The sequence below is a fragment of the Mobula hypostoma genome, chromosome 1 (assembly GCF_963921235.1).
Source record: "Mobula hypostoma chromosome 1, sMobHyp1.1, whole genome shotgun sequence".
Lineage (NCBI taxonomy): Eukaryota > Metazoa > Chordata > Chondrichthyes > Myliobatiformes > Myliobatidae > Mobula > Mobula hypostoma.
In genome coordinates this window covers 256,034,579-256,048,410 of record NC_086097.1, presented here as the reverse complement: position 1 = coordinate 256,048,410, position 13,832 = coordinate 256,034,579, and the positions used below count along the sequence as shown (strand labels likewise).

General features: G+C 45.0%; 1 protein-coding gene across 2 annotated transcripts in view; it reads left to right on the top strand.

The window, feature by feature from the left end:
- The window catches only part of avl9 (AVL9 homolog (S. cerevisiase)), a 319,342-nt gene that overhangs the window by 271,967 nt on the left and 33,543 nt on the right, over positions 1 to 13,832 (top strand). The window contains exon 15 of one of the 2 annotated variants that reach the window (XR_010020391.1): positions 7,009 to 7,081. The exons of the other annotated variant lie outside the window; for it this stretch is intronic. The gene's annotated coding sequence lies outside the window, so the exon portion shown is untranslated. The remainder of the gene's footprint in view (positions 1 to 7,008; positions 7,082 to 13,832) is intronic. 2 annotated transcript variants of the gene reach the window in all.

The following is a 13,832-nucleotide window of genomic DNA, read 5'->3' as shown; positions in this document are numbered from 1 at the left end:
CGTGCTCAGACCAAAGGTTTGAGATGTGTCTATTTTAACGCAAGGAGTATTGTAGAAACATAGAAACATAGAAAACAGGTGCAGGAGTAGGCCATTCATCCCTTCGAGCTTGCACCGCCATTCGGTATGATCGTGGCTGATCATCCAACTCAGAACCCTGTACCAGCCTTCCCTCCATACCCCCTGATCCCTTTAGCCACAAGGGCCATATCTAACTCCCTCTTAAATATAGCCAATGAACTGGCCTCAACTGTTTCCTGTGGCAGAGAATTCCACAGATTCGCCACTCTCTGTGTGAAGACGTTTTTCCTCATCTCGGTCCTACAAGGCTTCCCCTTTACTCTCAAACTGTGACCCCTCGTTCTGGACTTACCCAACATCGGGAACAATCTTCCTGCATCTAGCCTGTCCAATCCCTTTAGGATTTGATATGTTTCAATAAGATCCCCCCTCAATCCTCTAAATTCCAATGAGTATAAGCCTAGTCGATCCAGTCTTTGTGAACAAAGCGGATGAGCTTAGAGCGTGGAACCGTACTTGGAGCCATTACAGAGACTTGGATGGCTCAAGGACAGGAATGGTTACTTCAAGTGCTGGGTTTTAAATGTTTCAGAAGGACCAGGGAGGGAGGAAAAAGAGGTGGGGGCATGGTACTGTTGATCAGAGATAGTGTCACGGCTGCAGAAAAGGTGGACGTCATGAAGAGATTGTCTACAGTGTCCCTGTGGGTGGAAGTTAGGAACAGGAAAGGGTCAGTAATTTTACTGGGTGTTTTTTACAGGCCGCCCAATAGTAACAGGGTTATCGGGGAGCAGATAGGGAAACAGATCCTGGAAAGGTGTAAGAATAACAGAGTTGTCGTGGTGGGAGATTTTAATTTCCCAAATATCAATTGGCATCTCCCTAGAGCAAGGGGTTTAGATGGGGTGGAGTTTGTTCAGGAAGGTTTCTTGACACAATATGTAGATAAGCCTACAAGAGGAGAGACTGTACTTGATTTGGTATTGTGAAATGAACCTGGTCAGGTGTCAGATCTCTCAATGGGAGAGCATTTTGGAGATGGTGATCACAATTCTATCTCCTTTACAATAGCATTGGAGAGAGATAGGAAGAGGCAAGTTAGAAAAGCGTTTAAATGGAGTAAGGGGAATTATGAGGCTATCAGGTAAGAACTTGGAAGCTTAAATTGGGAACAGATGTTCTCAAGGCAAGGTACGGAAGAAATGTGGCAAATATTCAGGGGATATTTGTGTGGAGTTCTGCATAGGTACATTCCAATGAGGCAGGGAAGTTACGGTAGGGTACAGGAACCATGGTGTACAAAGGCAGTAGCAAATCTAGTCAAGAAGAAAAGAGAAGTTTACAAAAACTTTAGAGAACTAGGTAATGTTAGAGATCTAGAAGATTATAAGGCTAACAGGAAGGAGCTTAAGAAGGAAATTAGGAGAGCCAGAAAGGGCCATGAGAAGGCCTTGGCGTGCAGGATTAAGGAAACCCCAAGGCATTCGACAAGTATAGAAACGTAGAAACATAGAAAATAGGTGCAGGAGTAGGCCATTTGGCCCTTCGAGCCTGCACCGCCATTTATTATGATCATGGCTGATCATCCAACTCAGAACCCCGCCCCAGCCTTCCCTCCATACCCCCTGATCCCCGTAGCCACAAGGGCCATATCTAACTCCCTCTTAAATATAGCCAATGAACTGGCCTCAACTGTTTCCTGTGGCAGAGAATTCCACAGATTCACCACTCTCTGTGTGAAGAAGTTTTTCCTAATCTCGGTCCTAAAAGGCTTCCCCTCTATCCTCAAACTGTGGCCCCTCGTTCTGGACTTCCCCAACATCGGGAACAATCTTCCTGCATCTAGCCTGTCTAATCCCTTTAGGATCTTATACGTTTCAATCAGATCCCCCCTCAATCTTCTAAATTCCAACGAGTACAAGCCCAGTTCATCCAGTCTTTCTTCATATGAAAGTCCTGCCAACCCAGGAATCAATCTGGTGAACCTTCTTTGTACTCCCTCTATGGCAAGGATGTCTTTCCTCAGATTAGGGGACCAAAACTGCACACAATACTCCAGGTGTGGTCTCACCAAGGCCTTGTACAACTGCAGTAGTACCTCCCTGCTCGTGTACTCGAATCCTCTCGCTATAAATGCCAGCATACCATTCGCCTTTTTCACCGCCTGCTGTACCTGCATGCCCACTTTCAATGACTGGTGTATAATGACACCCAGGTCTCGTTGCACCTACCCTTTCACCCAGGTCTCGTTGCACCTCCCCTTTTCCTAATCGGCCACCATTCAGATAATAATCTGTTTTCCTATTTTTGCCACCAAAGTGGATAACTTCACATTTATCCACATTAAATTGCATCTGCCATGAATTTGCCCACTCACCCAACCTATCCAAGTCACTCTGCATCCTCTTAGCATCCTCCTCACAGCTAACACTGCCACCCAGCTTCGTGTCATCCGCAAACTTGGAGATGCTGCATTTAATTCCCTCATCCAAGTCATTAATATATATTGTAAACAACTGGGGTCCCAGCACTGAGCCTTGTGGTACCCCACTAGTCACCGCCTGCCATTCTGAAAAGGTCCCATTTATTCCCACACTTTGCTTCCTGTCTGCTAACCAATTCTCCACCCACACCAATACCTTACTCCCAATACCGTGTGCTTTAAGTTTGCACACTAATCTCCTGTGTGGGACCTTGTCAAAAACCTTTTGAAAATCCAAATATACCACATCCACTGGTTCTCCCCTATCCACTCTACTAGTTACATCCTCAAAAAATTCTATGAGATTCGTCAGACATGATTTTCCTTTCACAAATCCATGCTGTCTTTGTCCGATCATTTCACCGCTTTCCAAATGTGCTGTTATCACATCCTTGATAACTGACTCCAGCAGTTTCCCCACCACCGACGTTAGGCTACCGGTCTATAATTCCCCGGTTTCTCTCTCCCTCCTTTTTTAAAAAGTGGGGTTACATTAGCCACCCTCCAATCCTCAGGAACTAGTCCAGAATCTAACGAGTTTTGAAAAATTATCACTAATGCATCCACTATTTCTTGGGCTACTTCCTTAAGCACTCTAGGATGCAGACCATCTGGCCCTGAGGATTTATCTGCCTTCAATCCCTTCAATTTGCCTAACACCACTTCCCTACTAACATGTATTTCGCTCAGTTCCTCCATCTCACTGGACCCTCTGTCCCCTACTATTTCTGGAAGATTATTTATGTCCTCCTTAGTGAAGACAGAACCAAAGTAATTATTCAATTGGTCTGCCATGTCCTTGCTCCCCATAATCAATTCACCTGTTTCTGTCTGCAGGGGACCTACATTTGTCTTTACCAGTCTTTTCCTTTTTACATATCTATAAAAACTTTTACGGTCCGTTTTGATGTTCCCTGCCAGTTTTCTCTCATAATCTTTTTTCCCCTTCCTAATTAAGCCCTTTGTCCTCCTCTGCTGAACTCTGAATTTCTCCCAGTCCTCAGGTGAGCCACTTTCTCTGGCTAATTTGTATGCTTCTTCTTTGGAATTGATACTATCCCTAATTTCTCTTGTCAGCCACGGGTGCACTACCTTCCTTGATTTATTCTTTTGCCAAACTGGGATGAACAATTGTTGTAGTTCATCCATGCAACCTTTAAATGCTTGCCATTGCATATCCACCGTCAATCCTTTAAGTGTCATTTGCCAGTCTATCTTAGCTAATTCACGTCTCATACCTTCAAAGTTACCCCTCTTTAAGTTCAGAACCTTTGTTTCTGAATTAACTATGTCACTCTCCATCTTAATGAAGAATTCCACCATATTATGGTCTCTCTTACCCAAGGGGCCTCTCACGACAAGATTGCTAATTAACCCTTCCTCATTGCTCAATACCCAGTCCAGAATAGCCTGCTCTCTCGTTGGTTCCTCGACATGTTGGTTCAAAAAACCATCCCGCATACATTCCAAGAAATCCTCTTCCTCAGCACCTTTACCAATTTGGTTCACCCAATCTACATGTAGATTGAAGTCACCCATTATAACTGCTGTTCCTTTATTGCACACATTTCTAATTTCCTGTTTAGTACCATCTCCGATCTCACTACTACTGTTAGGTGGCCTGTACACAACTCCCACCAGCGTCTTCTGCCCCTTAGTGTTACGCAGCTCTACCCATATCGATTCCACATCTTCCCGGCTTATGTCCTTCCTTTCTATTGCGTTAATCTCTTCTTTAACCAGCAACGCCACCCCACTTCCCCTTCCTTCATGTCTATCCCTCCTGAATATTGAATATCCTTGGTCACCCTGGAGCCATGTCTCTGTGATCCCAACTATATCATAATCGTTAATAACAATCTGCACTTTCAATTCATCCACCTTATTACGAATGCTCCTTGCATTGACACACAAAGCCTTCAGGCGCTCTTTTACAACTCTCTTAGCCCTTATACAATTATGTTGAAAAGTGGCCCTTTTTAATGCTTGCCCTGGATTTGTCGGCCTGCCACTTTTCCTTTTCTCCTTAGTACTTTTTGCTTCTACCCTCACTTTACACCCCTCTGTCTCTCTGCACTTGTTCCCATCCCCCTGTTGTGAACTAACCTCCTCACGCCTAGCCTATTTAATGTGAAGAGCAAGAGGATAAAACGTGAAAGAATAGGACCTATCAAGTGTGACAGTGGGAAAGTGTGTTTGGAACCGGAGGAAATAATAGAGGTACTTAATGAATACTTTACTTTAGTATTCACTACGGAAAAGGAACTTGGTGATTGCAGTGATGACTTGCAGCGAACTGAAAAGCTTGAGTATGTAGATATTAAGAAAGAGGATATGCTGGAGCTTTTGGAAAGCATCAAGTTGCATAAGTCGCCGGGACCGGATGAGATGTACCTCAGGCTACTGTGGGAGGCGAGGGAGGAGATTGCTGAGCTTCTGGCGATGATCTTTGCATCATCAATGGGGATGGGAGAAGTTCTGGAGGATGGGAGGGTTGTGGATGTTGTTCCCTTATTTAAGAAAGGAAGTAGAGATAGCCCAGGAAATTATAGACCAGTTAGTCTTACTTCAGTGGTTGGTAAGTTGATGGAGAAGATCCTGAGAGGCAGGATTTATGAACATTTGGAGAGGTATGATATGATTAGGAATAGTCAGCATGGCTTTGTCAAGGGCAGGTCGAGTTTGTTAAGTGTGTCCAGGACGGATTCCTGTCACAGTATATGGACAGGCCAACTAAGGGGAATGCCATACTAGATCTAGTACTAGGTAATGAACCGGGTCAGGTCACAGATCTCTCAGTGGGTGAGCATCTGGGGGACAGTGACCACCGCTCCCTGGCCTTTAGCATTATCATGGAAAAGGATAGAATCAGAGAGGACAGGAAAATTTTTGACTGGGGAAGGGCAAATTATGAGGCTGTAAGGCAGAGAGTGGTGAGTGCGTGGAATGGGCTGCTGGCAACGGTGGTGGAGGCAGATATGATAGGGTCTTTTAAGAGAATTTTGGATAGGTATATGGAGCTTAGAAAAATACAGGGGTATGGGTAAACCTAGTAATTTCTAAGTTAGGGACATGTTAGGCACAACTTTGTGGGCCGAAGGGCCTGTATTGTGCTGTAGTTTTTATATGTTTCTATGTTTCTAGTTGTACCTGTGTTTGGAAATCTATTGTAGTTTGTAAATATTTTGTAATTCTGAAATCTTTTATAAATTAGAAATCCCCTGTGTATGTTAAATGTGTGTTAAGAATTATTCATCCAAATTTAAACATGTATCATTAAAAATAACATAGCTCTTTAAACTACTTTGTTAGCCAGATGGATCTCCGCCTTCATAAAAGGGTGGGGAATTTGCCATTCAAGCATCACCACAGAGACTAGACAGGGAAGCAAGCTAGTCTTTGAAGAGTGGGTGAATACAGTATAACCTCCGTATATTGAGGATACCCATAGATATCTCTATGGTATAGGGATTAAAGTCACCTTTTGAGTTTAGAAGTTTGCAGACAGCAATCCAATACCATCACAGAACTATGACCAACATCTGTGTGTGGAGGTGGGGGGGAAGAGGCAGTTTGAATGTGTTTTTGGGAAAGTTTTACTTACTATCATCACAAAGGGACTTGGGAGTCCATGTGCAGGATTCTCTAAAGGTTAATTTCCAGGTTGAGTCTGTGGTTAGGAAGGCAAGTGCAATATTAGCATTCATTTCAAGAGGGACTAGAATATAAAAGCAAGGATGTAATGTTGCGACGTTATAAAGCACTGGTGAGACCTCACTTGGAGTATTGTGAGCCATTTTGGGCCCCTTATCTTCGAAAGGATGTTCTGAAACTGGAAAGGCTCAAAAGAAGTTCACAAAAATGATTCCAGGATTGATTGTTTGTCATATGAATACACTTATCAAAGTGTATGCCAGCAGCTCTGGGCTGTATTCACTAGAATTCAGAAGAATGACGGGTGACCTCGTTGAAACTTATCGAATGGTGAAAGGCCTTGATTGAGTTGTTGTGGAGAGTATGTTTTCTATAGTAGGAGAGTCTAAGAACAAAGGACACAGCCTCAGAAAAGAGAAGCGTCCTTTTAGAATGCAAATGAGAATTCTTTGCCACAGGCAGCTGTGGAGGCCAAGTCTTTATGTGTATTTAAGGCAGAAGTTGATAGAGTCTTGATTCGTCAGGGCATAAAGGGATATGGGGAGAAGGCAGAAGATTGGGGCTGAAAGGGAAAACGGATCAGCCATGATGAAATGGTGGAGCAGACTCGATGGACCAAGTGGTCCAATTCTGCTCCTACATCTTATGGTCTAAACCTTAAAAGAGGCATTAAACCTGCCAAGTACAAATACAAACAACAGATAAAGAACACTTCAATAATGCACCAGCCCCCAACGTGTGTGGGAAGGCATCAGATCCATCACTGGCTCTGAAGGAAAGATCTCCTGCCCTGCAAACAGCGATGCCACATCAGCCAAGAAGCTAAACAACTTCTTTGCTCGGTTTGACAGGGACAATAACGGACCAGTGATGAAGGCATTGACACCTGAGGAGGACACAGCACTGAAACTGAACACACACGAGGTGAGACGTACTCTCTGCAGTATCAACACACACACAGCTGCTGGACCAGATGGCATATCCGGGCGTGTCCACAAGGACTGTGCTGACCAGTTGACAGAGGTTTTTACTGAAATATATAACCTCTCTCTATCCCTTGCTGTGCTCGTTGCATGCTTCAAAACATCAACCATCACACCAATCCCAAAGCAATCAGCAGTAGCAATGCTCAACTCTACACACCGGTTGCACTCACCCCCATAGTCCACCAGTACCTGGAGAGACTGGTTATGTCCCACATTAAGAAGGCAATTCCTGCTACTCTGGATCAGACCTAGTTTGCCTACATGGCAAACAGATCAACCAAGGATGCTATCTCCATTGCTGTCCACATCACACTGGAACACCTGGAGCATAAGGACACCTATGCCTGAATTCTTTTTATCAACTGCATTTCTGCCTTCAACACCATAGTCTCCAACAGGTGTACTGTTCAACTACCCAATCTGGGACTCAATACATCAATTTGCAACTGGATTCTGGACTTTTCCATTTGCACCCAGACAGTCAGACAAGGCAAGTACACATCCACCTCCCTGACCCTGAACACAGGTGCACCGCAGGGATGTGTACTGAGCCCACCCGTTTACACTCTTTTCATCCATGACCGTGCCCCTGCCTATCCACCAACTCCAGCATCACATTTGCAGACAAAACCACAGAGATTGGACTAATCACAAATAAAAATGAAACAGCATACAGAGAGGAGGTGAAGAAATTGTCTGAATGGTGCAGTAACCATAACCTTCCACTCAACGTAAAAAAAACCAAATGATTAACAACTTCAGGAAATCAAGAAGGTATGAGCACGCTCCACTAGTCAAACAGTGGACCAGTGGAAAGGGTTTCCAGCTTTAAGTTGGTGAGAATGAATATCACCTAGGAGCTCTCTTGGACCACCAACACCTCCTTGATATTAGGGAAGGTTCAGCAACACTAATACTACCTTAGGAGTTTAAAGAAAACAAACCTGCTGGTAAACCTTTATTAATGTTTAATTGCGAGCTTACTGACCTACTTGGCATGACAGAATGGTACACTAGCTGCAACAGGTTTGACCAGAAAGCACGTCAGTCAGTGATCAGGACTGCACAGAACATTGGGACACAGCTACCAGATATGGAACCCATCAATGCCTGTGGTGGGCTCGCAAAATCATGATGTATTCTTCCCACCCAAGTATTCATCTGTTCAAACGTCTACCATCTGGTGTGAGGCACAGAAATATCTCTGCATGGACATCCAAACTGAAAAACAACATCTTCCCCATTTTAAAGTTGTTTGTTTTTAATTCAGTTGTAACAGAGGTGTTCCTCTAAATAACTCAGACATTATTTTAAATTTAGTCACTGTATTTTTAATAATGGAAAAGGATAGAATCAGAGAGGACAGGAAAATTTTTAATTGGGGGAGGGCAAATTACGAGGCTATAAGGCTAGGACTTGCGGGTGTGAATTGGGATGATGTTTTTGCAGGGAAATGTACTATGGACATGTGGTCGATGTTTAAAGATCTCTTGCAGGATGTGAGAGATAAATTTGTCCCAGTGAGGAAGATAAAGAATGGTAGGGTGAAGGAATCATGGGTGACAAGTGAGGTGGAAAATCTAGTGGGGTGGAAGAAGGCAGCATACATGAGGTTTAGGAAGAAAGGATCAGATGGGTCTATTGAAGAATATAGGGAAGCAAGAAAGCTTAAGAAGGGGCTGAGAAGAGCAAGAAGGGGGCATGAGAAGGCCTTGGCGAGTAGGGTAAAGGAAAACCCCAAGGCATCCTTCAATTATGTGAAGAAAAAAGGATGACAGGAGTGAAGGTAGGACGGATTAGAGATAAAGGTGGGAAGATGTGCCTGGAGGCTGTGGAAGTGAGCGAGGTCCTCAATGAATATGTCTCTTCAGTATTCACCAATGAGAGGGAACTTGATGATGGTGAGGACAATATGAGTGAGGTTGATGTTCTGGAGCATGTTGATATTAAGGGAGAGGAGGTGTTGGAGTTGCTAAAATACATTAGGACGGATAAGTCCCCGGGGCCTGACGGAATATTCCCCAGGCTGCTCCATGAGGCGAGGGAAGAGATTGCTGAGCCTCTGGCTAGGATCTTTATGTCCTCGTTGTCCACGGGAATGGTACCGGAGGATTGGAGGGTGGCGAATGTTGTCCCCTTGTTCAAAAAAGGTAGTAGGGATAGTCCGGGTAATTATAGACCAGTGAGTCTTACGTCTGTGGTGGGAAAGCTGTTGGAAAAGATTCTTAGAGATAGAATCTATGGGCATTTAGAGAATCCTGGTCTGATCAGGGACAGTCAGCATGGCTTTGTGAAGGGCAGATCGTGTCTAACAAGCCTGATAGAGTTCTTTGAGGAGGTGACCAGGCATATAGTTGAGGGTAGTGCAGTGGATGTGATCTATATGGATTTTAGTAAGGCATTTGACAAGGTTCCAAACGATAGGCTTATTCAGAAAGTCTGAAGGTATGGGATCCAGGGAAGTTTGGCCAGGTGGATTCAGAATTGGCTTGCCTGCAGAAGGCAGAGGGTCGTGGTGGAAGGAGTACATTCAGATTGGAGGATTGTGACTAGTGGTGTCCCACAAGGATCTGTTCTGGGACCTCTACTTTTTGTGATTTTTATTAATGACTTGGATGTGGGGGTAGAAGGGTGGGTTGGCAAGTTTGCAGACGACCCAAAGGTTGGTGGTGTTGTAGATAGCGTAGAGGATTGTCGAAGATTGCAGAGAGATAGGATGCAGAAGTGGGCTGAGAAGTGGTAGATGGAGTTCAACCCGGAGAAGTGTGAGGTGGTACACTTTGGAAGGACAAACTCCAAGGCAGAGTACAAAGTAAATGGCAGGATACTTGGTAGTGTGGAGGAGCAGAGGGATCTGGGAGTACATGTCCACAGATCCCTGAAAGTTGCCTCACAGGTAGATAGGGTAGTTAAGAAAGCTTATGGGGTGTTAGCTTTCATAAGTCGAGGGATAGAGTTTGAGAGTCACGATGTAAAGATGAAGCTCTACAAAACTCTGGTTAGGCCACACTTGGAGTACTGTGTCCAGTTCTGGTCGCCTCACTGTAGGAAGGATGTGGAAGCATTGGAAAGAGTACAGAGGAGATTTACCAGGATGCTGCCTGGTTTAGAGAGTATGGATTATGATGAGAGATTAAGGGAGCTAGGGCTTTACTCTTTGGAGAGGAGGAGGATGAGAGGAGACCTGATAGAGGTGTACAAGATAATAAGAGGAATAGATAGAGTGGATAGCCAGCGCCTCTTCCCCAGGGCACCACTGCTCAATACAAGAGGACATGGCTTTAAGGTAAGGGGTGTGAAGTTCAAGGGGGATATTAGAGGAAGGTTTTTTACTCAGAGAGTGGTTGGTGCGTGGAATGCACTGCCTGAGTCAGTGGTGGAGGCAGATACACTAGTGAAGTTTAAGAGACTACTAGACAGGTATATGGAGGAATTTAAGGTGGGGGGGGGAAATATGGGAGGCAAGGTTTGAGGGCCGGCACAACATTGTGGTCCGAAGGGCCTGTAATGTGCTGTACTATTCTATGTTCTGTGTTCTATAAGCTTTTCTTTTCTTCTTGACTAGATTTACAACTGCCTTTGTACACCACGGTTCCTGTACCGTACCATCCTTTCCCTGCCTCATTGGAACGTACCTATGCAGAACTCCAAACAAATAATCCCTGAACATTTGTCACATTTCTGCTGTACATTTACCTGAGAACATCTGTTCCAAATTAATGCTTCCAAGTTCCTGCCTGATAGTTTCGTATTTCCCCTAACTCCAATTAAATGCTTTCATAACTTGTCTGTTCCTATCTCTCTCCAATACTATGATAAAGGAGATCACTATCTCCATAATGCTCTTTCTCTGAGAGATCTGACACCTGACCAGGTTCCTTTCCTAATACCAGAAAAAACACCTAGTGGAGTTATTGACCCCTTCTTGTTCCTATCTTCCACCCACAAAGACTCAGGAGACAATCCCTCCTTGACTTCCTCCTTTTCTGCAGCCGTGACACTATCTCTGATCAGCAGTGCCATTCCCCCATCTCTTTTGCCTCCTTCCCTGTCCTTTCTGAAACATCTAAAGCCTGGCAGTCTAAGTAATCATTCCTGTCCCTGAGTCATCCAAGTCTCTGTAGTGGTCACAACATCATAGCTCTAAGTACTGATCCACACTCTAAGCTCATCCACTTTGTTTATGATGCTTCTTGCATTAAAATAGACACATCTCAAATATCAGTCTGAGCGGATCCTTTCTCTATCACATGCCTATGCTCCCTCTCGCACTGTCACCATGCTTTCTCTATTTGTGAGCCAGCCTTTCTCTATCTCTTCAGTTCAGTTCCAAACCCCACCCCAGCGATTCTAGTTTAAGCTCCCCCCATTCGCCTTAGCAAACCTCCCTGCCAGGATATTGGCACCCCTCGGATTCAAGTGCAACCTGTTCTTTTTGTACAGGTCACTCCTGCCCCAAAAGAGGTCCCAATGATCCAGAAATCTGAATCCCTGCCCCTGCTCCAATCCCTCAGCCACGCATTTATCCTCCACCTCACTCTATTCCTCTACTCACTGTCATGTGGCACAGGCAGTAATTCCGAGATTACTACCTTTGAGGTCCTGCTTCTCAACTTCCTTCCTAACTCCCTGTAGTCTGTTTTCAGGACCTCCTCCCTTTTCCTGCCCATGTCGTTGGTACCAATATGTACCACGACCTCTGGCTGTTCTCCTTCCCACTTCAGGATATTGTGTACGCAATCAGAAACATCCCAGACCCTGGCACCAGGGAGGCAAACTACCATTCGTGTTTCTTTCCTGTGTCCACAGAATCGCCTGCCTGACCCCTTAACTATAGAGACCCTATTACTACTGCCTTCTTCCTTGCCCTACCCTTCTGAGGCACAGGGCCAGACTCTGTGCCAGAGGCACGACCACTGTTGCTTCCGCCAGGTAAGCCGTCACCCCCAACAGTACTCAAACAGGAGTACTTATTATTAAGGGGAACAGCCACAGGGGTACTCTGACTCTTACCCTTCCCTCTCCTGACTGTTACCCACTTTTCTGTCTCCCAAGACCCCTATGTGACTACTTTCGTCTGGCTCCTCTCTATCACCTCCTCACTTTCCCTGACCAGACGAAAGTCATCGAGCTGCATCTCCAGTTCCCTAACCCAGCCCGTAAGGAACTGCAGCTCGGCACACTTGGTGCAGATGTGGCCGTCCGGGAGGCTGGGAGTCTCCCGGACTTCCCACATCTGACACCCAGTACAGAACACCAGCCTCACGCACATACTTCCCATTTCTATTCTTCACAGACAAGCTACCTGGCCTTGACCCATTATCGCTGAAGCCCCGTTGAGACAAAGCCCTCCTATGCTGATTCCCTGTACTCCGTCGCCCGCTCCTTGTATGCCCGCTCTATAAAGCTGTCTCCTTTTAAACTCTTCGCGCTGGTCTAACTCGCTAACGTCCATGCACTTGCGCAGTCGTCCCTCGACCAAACCGCTGAAGAAAAACTGTCTCCTTTTAAACTCTTCGAGCTGATCTAACTTAATCCATACGTTTGTGCTATGTATTCCAAATAAGAAGAAATTTGCAAGTGGAAGAAGGACACTAGCGTGGCTGACAAGTGGTCAGAGCCAATGTAAAAGCAAAAGAGAGGGCATACAATGAAGCCAGAGCTCGTGGCAACACGGAGGATTAGGAAGCTTTTAAAAATTTGCAGAAGGAAACTAAGTAGGAAGGAGAAAATGAAAAATTGCAAATGCTACTCTGCTATTTAAGAAGAGTGGGAGGCAGCAGAAAGGAAACCAGAGACCTGTCAGCCTGACATCAGTGGTTGGGAAGTTGTTGGAATCGATTGTTAGTGATGAGATTACAGAGTAACTGGAGGCACATGACAAGATAGGCCAAAGCCAGCGTGGTTTCCTGAAAGGAAAATCCTGCCTGACAAACTTATTGCAATTTTTTTAGGAAATTACAATCAGGGTAGACAAAGGAGATGCAGTGGATGTGGTGTACTTGGATTTTCAATAAGCCTTTGACAAGGTGCCCGCACAGGAAGGTGCTTAGCAAGATAAGAGCACATGGATTTACAGGGAAGCATGAGTGGAGCATTGGCTGATCAGCAGAAAGCAGAGAGTGGGAATAAAGGGATTCTGTTCTGGCTGGCTGCCGGTTACCAGTGGAGTTTCACAGAGTTTGGTGTTGGGACTGCTGCTTTTTGCTTTTTGTCAATGATTTGGACTATGGGATTAATGGATTTCTGGCTAAGTTTGCTGATGATACAAAGATAGGTGGAGGAGTGGGTAGTGTTGAGGAAACAGAGAGACTTAGAAGTTTAGGGGAATGAGCAAATGAAATACAATGTTGGAAAGTGTATGGCCATGCACTTTGGTGGAAGAAATAAACGGGCAGACTATTATTTAGATGGAGAGAGAATTCAAAATGCAGAGATGCAAAGGGACTTGGGAGTCCTTGTGCAGGTTAACCTCCAGGTTGAGTCAGTGGTGAAGAAGGCAAATGCAGAAGTGGGCTGAAAAGTGGTAGATGGAGTTCAACCCAGAGAAGTGTGAGGTGGTACACTTTGGAAGGACAAACTCCAAGGCAGAGTACAAAGTAAATGGCAGGATACTTGGCAGTGTGGAGGAGCAGAGGGATCTGGGGGTACATGTCCACAGATCCCTGAAAGTTCCCTCACAGGCAGAT